Here is a 7,809-nt window from a genome sequence, read left to right as displayed (position 1 = left end):
TAATTAACTCGACCATAGTGTCAGAACACATGCTAAATGAGAAAATGAATTCCTCAACAAATTCCCTCGAGGTGCACTTGAAATGATATGTTGTACCCTTCTCGAGTACCCACAAGTTCTTGGGATAGAAAATTTGAGAAAATTTATCCTTCATTTTCCTTTTTGGCATGTTTGGCTCTACTGTTTGCAACACCTCTTGAGAAGGAGACTTACACTTGTCTTGGGAGGTACCAGCAAACCCCATTTTAGCCACTGGTATGACGGTAACCACCATAGTATCGGTGATAGGGGCGGAGAAGCAAATCCCTTTGTAGAACCCCCCCTTTATAGAAAACGAGTCAGTATGACTCGAGGAGGAAGGTTCTTCCCCAATCACAATAATTTTTGCTAATTATAGGTCTATTCCCACTTGAGTAATTATAAAAAGAAGAAGAAGACATTCAAACGTATGATGAGCATATATTTATTCACACTCACTAGCCTTATTCATAGATTATTGGACTATAATAATAAATAAATTCATTGTTTTAATTAATATTCTTGTAATTGGGTTTATTTGGGCCTTAACTATTATTATTGTTAATTTTGTGTTTTTAGAGTAAATTATCCGAAGGAAGCATCTATCTGTGTGAATGGGCCAAATATGCAAAAGTCCAAGTTGTTTCTTGAACCAAAACAGGAAACAAATTCTGAGGAGAAGAAAGAGAAAATAAAATCTACAATATCTCAGAAACAGAATTGGAAGCAAATCTTCTGCAAAATACAAGAATTCTGGAAAGATGGAAACTGTTAACAAAATATAAACTGCAATATATTCCCAAGATCCTTGGAGCAGAAAAGTCTATAAAAGGACACAAGCATCAAGGAGAAAATGAGAGCTTCATAGGGTTTTCTTAGTTTATTTTCTTTTTTGTAATTCTTTTGTTTTGCCTCCGCTTGGAAGGCTAAACCTTTTTGGTTGATTTTTTTTGTAATTTCCCATTAAGTTCTGAGGTTTTGTTCAATAAAAGTTTCGATTTTTAATTCTCTATAGTAGTTGTTTTTATTGTCTAATCTCCTAGAAAACTAGTTTTTGTGAGAGGTTGTACTTGAACGCATGATTGAGAGTCTTCCTTTTCTTAAACTTTGGTTTCTTAGTTAGTTCGCATTGTTCTAATTAATCTCGTGGGCGAATGATTCAAGAGAGAGGAGGTAAGCATTCCCATAGAGTATACGCATGAAACAAAGTGGGTATTGATTAAACCAGTAGACGCATGTTTTACTGGTGTAAGTTTCAGTTGATATAGATTGGTGCATGTTCAATCTGGTTTAACTCTGTTAGAGGATTGAGAAAAGATTAATCTTTAGAGAACCTGTGAAGAATTCAATGGTGGAAGAACTTGGGGATCAACCGCTTTTTATTTGTTATTTTAATTTCTTTTATATTTTCTGTACAACTATTTCAACCCCTTTTTATTATTATTGTTATTGCTAACTTTTATTGATTGCAAATAGATTCTAAACACTGATTTACTATTGGATTCGTTGGGAGACGACTTGGGGTCATCTGATTACAATTATACTATCATCTCTCTAGTGTTAGATAAATCTACGCTAAAATCATATTAATTTGACAGCAAAACGACAACTATCAAATTTGGCGTCGTTGCCGGGGATTCCAATTTGATTTTGGTTATCAGGTTTTTCTTTTTTATCTGCATAATTTTATTTTATTTTTCCTAATTTTATTTTCTGCATATTTAACTTGTGTTTTCTTCCTATTAGTTTTTATTTATTTAGTATAACAATAAAAAAATGAAAAAAATAAAAAAATCTAATATTTAGGATATCTCTTATCTTTATTTTATTTTTATTTTCTTTCTTTATATCTTTATATCTTTTATCTTTATATGAGATAAAATAAAATAAAAACAAAATAAAGATAAAAGATATAAAGAAAGAAAATCAAAATAAATCAAAATAAAATAAAGATAAGAGATATTCTAAATATTAATTTTTTTTTATTGCTATACTAAATAAATAAAAACTAATAGGAAGAAAACACAAGTTAAATATGCAAAAAATAAAATTAAGAAAAATAAAATAAAATTATGCAGATAAAAAAGAAAAACCTGATAACCAAAATCAAATTGGAATCCCCGACAACGACACCAAATTTGATAGCTGTCGTTTTGCTGTCAAATTAATATGATTCTAGTGTAGACTTGTTTAACACTAGAGAGATGATAGTATAATTGTGGTCTTCAATAGTAAAATCAGTAGATCAGTGTTTAGAATCTATCTGCAAGAAATAAAAGTTAGCAATAACAATAATAATAAAAAGGGGTTGAAATAGTTGTGCAGAAAATATAAAAGAAATTAAAATAACAAATAAAAAGCGGTTGATTCCAAGTTCTTCCACCATTGAATTCTTCACAAGTTCTCTAAAGATTAATCTTTTCTCAATCCTCCAACTGAGTTAAACCAGATTGAACATGCACCAATCTATATCAACTGAAACTCACCAGTAAAACATGCGTCTACTGGTTTAATCAATACCCACTTTGTTCCATGCGTATACTCCATGGGAATGCTTACCTCCTCTCTCTTGAATCATGCGTCCACGAGATTAATTAGAACAATGCGAACTAACTAAGAAACCAAAGTTTAAGACAAGGAAGACTCTCAATCATGCGTTCAAGTACAACCTCTCACAAAAACTAGTTTTCCAGGAGATTAGTCAATAAAAACAACTGCCATAGAGAATTAAAAATCGAAACTTTTATTGAACAAAACCTCAGAACTCAATGGGAAATTACAAAAGAATCAACAAAAAAGATTTAGCCTTCCATGCGGAGGCAAAACAAAAGAATTACAAAAAAGAAAATAAACTAAGAAAACCCTATGAAGCTCTTCTTTTCTCCTTGATGCTTGTGTCTTTTATAGACTTCTTTTCTGCTCCAATTATTGGGAAAATATTGCAGTTTATATGAATTCTTGTATTTTGCAGAAGATTTGATTTCAATTCTGTTTCTGAGATATTGTAGATTTTATTTTCTCTTTCTTCTCCTTAGAATTTGTTTCCTGTTTTGGTTCAAGAAGCAACTTGGACTTTTGTATATTTGACCCATTCACAAAGGTTGATGCTTCATTCGGATAATTTACTCTAAAAACACAAAATTAACAATAATAATAATAATTAAGGCCCAAATAAACCAAATTACAAGAATATTAATTAAAACAATAGATTTATTTATTATTATAGTCCAATAATCTATGAATAAGACTAATAAGTGTGAATAAATATATGATCATCAAATACCCCACACTTACCCTTTTGCACTCCCGGACAAAACAGTTTAAAATTTTTTAACACAATCATTCAGTCTCAAACAACACGCAGCACTCAGAATCACCCATAGATTCAATTAACAGCTGCACTTTGTTCCACCATCTTTGCACCAATTTGCTCTTGATCCTGTGTATGAGGAAGGGGCTGATATCTAACCTTAAGGAGTGGAATGGATGGTGATCTTGAATTTCTTTCATTCACATTTCATATCTGGTTTGAAATCTTTTACTTTTAATTTCATCTAGTTTTTGTTTCACCTAGAGGGTTGATGGAAGAATGAGTGCTCGGGGAAAAGTTTGTTTGTCTTGGTTTATATAATTATAGCATGCTAGCTTATGAGTGCCTGACACAGCATTTGGTACATGGCTTAGTACTCTGAATAATATTTTAGTCTATTTATTTGTTTTGGTTTTATATTCTATAAATGGAAATTTGAGGAGGAAAATGTAATGTCAGAAGTAAAAGCTATTAGCAATGCTCACTGCTTCAATGCCACTCCCAACACAGCATGAGGACAAATACAACTTCAAGTTCTATGAAAGGAAGTTTAAAAGTATTTACATTTCACAACTCCCTTTCCTTCAATTTCATTCTCTCATGTAGGAATCACAATTTCAAACCCTTTTACAAGATACATTCAGAGAGGAGATTGTTAGAAGATTTGTGAAGATGACAAAGGTCTCAATAATCATAATTTCTCTAATATCATTTTGAAGGTGCTATCAAGCAACAAGTTCTTCCATTGCTTTGAATTTAATCCAGTTGATTGGTGATTAAGCTTGTAATGACTCAGTGACAGGGAGTGATTCTTACTGAGAAGATTTATGTTAACAAGGTGAGGATTTTATAAAGATTGGTTCACTAAAATTTTGTTAAGATTCCTAAATTGTTTTATAGTTTAGACTGTTTTAACATCGTCAATATTCATAACTAGTTCTCATTACAACCTTTGAAATACCTTAGTGATTTTTTATATTAAGATGCAGGGATTGATTTGATTTTAAATGAATAGCAACATTAACTTGAAAAAAAAAATACTTAGTTAGAAAAAAAGTGAGACAATTACCTTAGTGAGGAAAGGAAACGCATACACAGAAAGTAATCTGTTTCTTGTGCATAGTTTCATAAGGGTTTGATTTTTTACATATAATTTACATAGATTTAATAACTTCTAAAACGAATAAAAAAATTATCTATGTATAAGAATTAATAAAACAACATATAATTTATGTCCTAATAAATCTACGAAATTTTGTTTATAAACTTTGTTGAAAAATTTTAATTGTTTTGGTACAAACAAAGAATTAGTTTGGGAAAGAGTTTGATAGGCTTCAAATTTAAGCAAATTTAATCATCAAAATCAAAGAACTTATTTTTTTAAAAGGTGCATTATCAAAGCTCGAGCGTCATAACCTCTTACAAGCTACACATGTCGGTTGCCACGCAAGAAATGGTTGTTAAAGTCACCATTTTGAGCTTAAGTGACCGATGTTAGGAGTGAAAGGATTTTCATGGGTTTCCCCAACAACTTCAAATTCTCAGCTCCTAGTAATGGTGCAGATAATCCTATACTCAAGAATGATTCAAATTGTGGGCATTCTTCAATTGATAGACTTATGAGATGATTATGAGCATGGTCCTGTGAAATTCTTCTGAAGTTTTGGCACCTACTCAGTTGAAGAGAACAAAGCTTTGGAAAGAAATATAGTCGAAAGATTGTAAGAGAGTGGCAACCACCAGAAATACTCATTTTATGAAGTAAATTGAAATGGATTGTGTGAATATTCACAAGTAGGCATGAACCAATTTGCAAGGTTTCAAGCGCTGGTGTGTCCATACTGTTTCTGCTAATTATGAACTCATCACTAACAATTAGTTTCTTTAAATGAAGATGTTGCTCTGACAGACCTTTCAACTTTGGACAATTATGCATAGAAAGATGCCGAAGACGTGGAAAAAAAGTAGTACATTCTCATTCCTTTCCATTCCTTCATCTTGTAGAAATGCAATCTCTCCAAGGATGCAAAGGAAGAGTTGCTCCCATAAAATTCAGCTCCAATGCTCACTATTCCATCAAACCCTATAATCTCGAGGGTCTTCAGACATGACAAAATTGCAAAGGGAGGCAAACATAGGCAATATTTACAGTCCTCCAACCGTAAGAACACTAGATTTGATAACGAATTTTTAAATACCCAACTTGGGAATTTTGTACCACTGTAGTTCTTGATTGACGAATGTTCCAAGTGTTTGTGAGGTTGTAGATTCTTAAGTACTTTCTTTTCTTTCTTTGGATCATCAGGGATGTGGTCCGACTTCCACTTTAATTCTAGCTCCACAAGGTGTTTATCTTTCACATTTGCTTCTAATGCATCTAAAGGATTGAAAATATTCTACACGTCATTGATTGATAGTCTTCCATGAAGATTGAGTCCTCCCAATCCTCCCAAATGCATAGTACCTAGCTCATTATTTCCATGCACGAAAAACGTACTCAGTACTTGAAGATTCTTCAATTCTCCAAAATGCATTGACATCTTTCTCACTTTTGTATCTTCAAATTCCAAGCAACGTAATTTGGTAAGTTTATGCAACTTTAAGAGCAACCTCTTCAACTTTGAACAATTGTTCAACTTCAGTACTAACAAGTTATAGAGCAAACATACTCACTCAGGTAGTTTTTCTATCTCAGTACACGAAAGATTTAACGAATGGAGATGTTTAAGATCAACTACAGAATCTAAGACCAATGTAAGTTTTGAACAACTATTGAAAGATAAGACACGTAAAAACTTCATCTTGAAAAACATATCATGTATTGAAATCTTGAATTGCCATGGATAATAGCCAAGGTATGTTCTCCCAATTTGTGTAATTAGAAGAAATGAACGCAGTCTTTTAACATAAATCAAAGTCCCTAGACCATCAATTTTTTTTTACATCATTGACTGCAAAAGAAAAATGACGGGTTGGTTTTGGCATATGTTTGCCTTTATCAAATCTTAACCTGAAACAAAAATCTTCACAAATATATTTTGTCAAATCATTCAGAATGTCATACATGATGAAACGCCTTTTGGTGCTTGATTGTTGAAAGAAAGACCTTGATAATAGATCATTGAAGTACTATTCACCAACTTCTTCTAGATGTATAATTTGTTGTGAGCAAATTCATAATCTTGGGGGAATAAAGCACAATAAGCGAAGCACCTTTTAAGATGGGAAGGAAGGTAGCGATAGCTCAAAACTAGCACAGTGATAATTTCATTATCTTCTTTTGGTAACTCCCATATCTCACTTTCCAATATGCTTTTCCAATCTGAAATAGATGACTTTGTGCGTAAAAGACATCCAATTGTTTTCAAAGCTAGAGGTAATCCCTTACACTTCTCAAATATCCTTCTACCAATCTCCTTTAGCTCATCATTCAATTCAATATCACCATCTTTTTAATGCGTGGTTTTCAAAAACTTTCCAGCATTCATCCTCTCGTAGTTGCTTTAGAAGATGCACTTTAGACCTCATGCTAGAAACAACTTTCTCACCACGAGTTATGACAAGAATTCTACTTCCTCAAGCCCCATAGCTAAAAGGAGTTCGCACAGCTTCCCATTCTTCTCGTCTTTCATTCCAAACATCATCCAAAACAAGACGAAATTTCCTTCCTGACAATTTTTCTTTCAATTTATTGTGAACCATTTCTAGGTTCCCACTATCATCATTTTTATCAGTATTGCCTCAAGAATTATTTTGGTCACAGTCAAAACATGAAAATGATAAAAAACATAGACCCAATCTTTGATATCAAATTTTGCATAGTCGATCTTTGGGTCATTGTACACATGTTGGGCGAGTGTGGTCTTGCCCAACCCACCCATTCCCACAATAGAAAGTATTGATGGTTGGTTAGGATTGTCGGTTTCAAATGTGAGCCAATTAGTATTAATAGTTTTTACACTCGCAAAAACTTAACTTTTCAAATTTTGACAAAGTATGACATGCTGGAGGCAAATATATTCATTTACTATGAGGTTGTGGCTGCAACTCCAAGAGAATGCCCATCTTAACTAGATTTTTACAAGCATTTATAGCCTCTTTCGTCTTTCCTTTAATATTCAACAACATGTCAATGATATTATCATAAACATTCTTTTTCACGTGCATTACACCTATGCAATGTCTAACATCACACTTTGACCAATATGGAAGTTCAAAGAATATGAATTTCTTCTTCCAGATGTTTTTCACAATGTTTTTCTTCTGTATTTTTCCAAAAGCCACATTGACTTTGCAGACTCGATTGTACACTGCCTCGCCAGTTAAGGGTGGAGGTGCAACTTTGTCCTCGTAAGATCCATTAAAAGATTTCTTTAACCTACAATAAGGGTGATTGCATTTCAGAAACCTTTGATTCCCAATGTAAGAAGTTTTTCTCCCATGTTTCAGTTGATGGTAACTTGTGTTCTCTTCACATATCG

The 7,809-nt window shown here is 32.6% G+C and overlaps 1 pseudogene; it reads right to left on the bottom strand.

The window, feature by feature from the left end:
* Positions 1–5,256: 5,256 nt before the first annotated feature.
* On the bottom strand, positions 5,257–7,209 carry LOC150027905 (putative disease resistance RPP13-like protein 1; annotated as a pseudogene).
* Between the last annotated feature and the right edge of the window lie 600 nt (positions 7,210–7,809).

The sequence above is a fragment of the Phaseolus vulgaris genome, chromosome 4, assembly GCF_051622355.1.
Source record: "Phaseolus vulgaris cultivar YP4 chromosome 4, ASM5162235v1, whole genome shotgun sequence".
NCBI classification, from domain to species: domain Eukaryota; kingdom Viridiplantae; phylum Streptophyta; class Magnoliopsida; order Fabales; family Fabaceae; genus Phaseolus; species Phaseolus vulgaris.
Note: the sequence above shows the minus strand (reverse complement) of the source record. Positions and strands in the feature narration are given on the sequence as shown.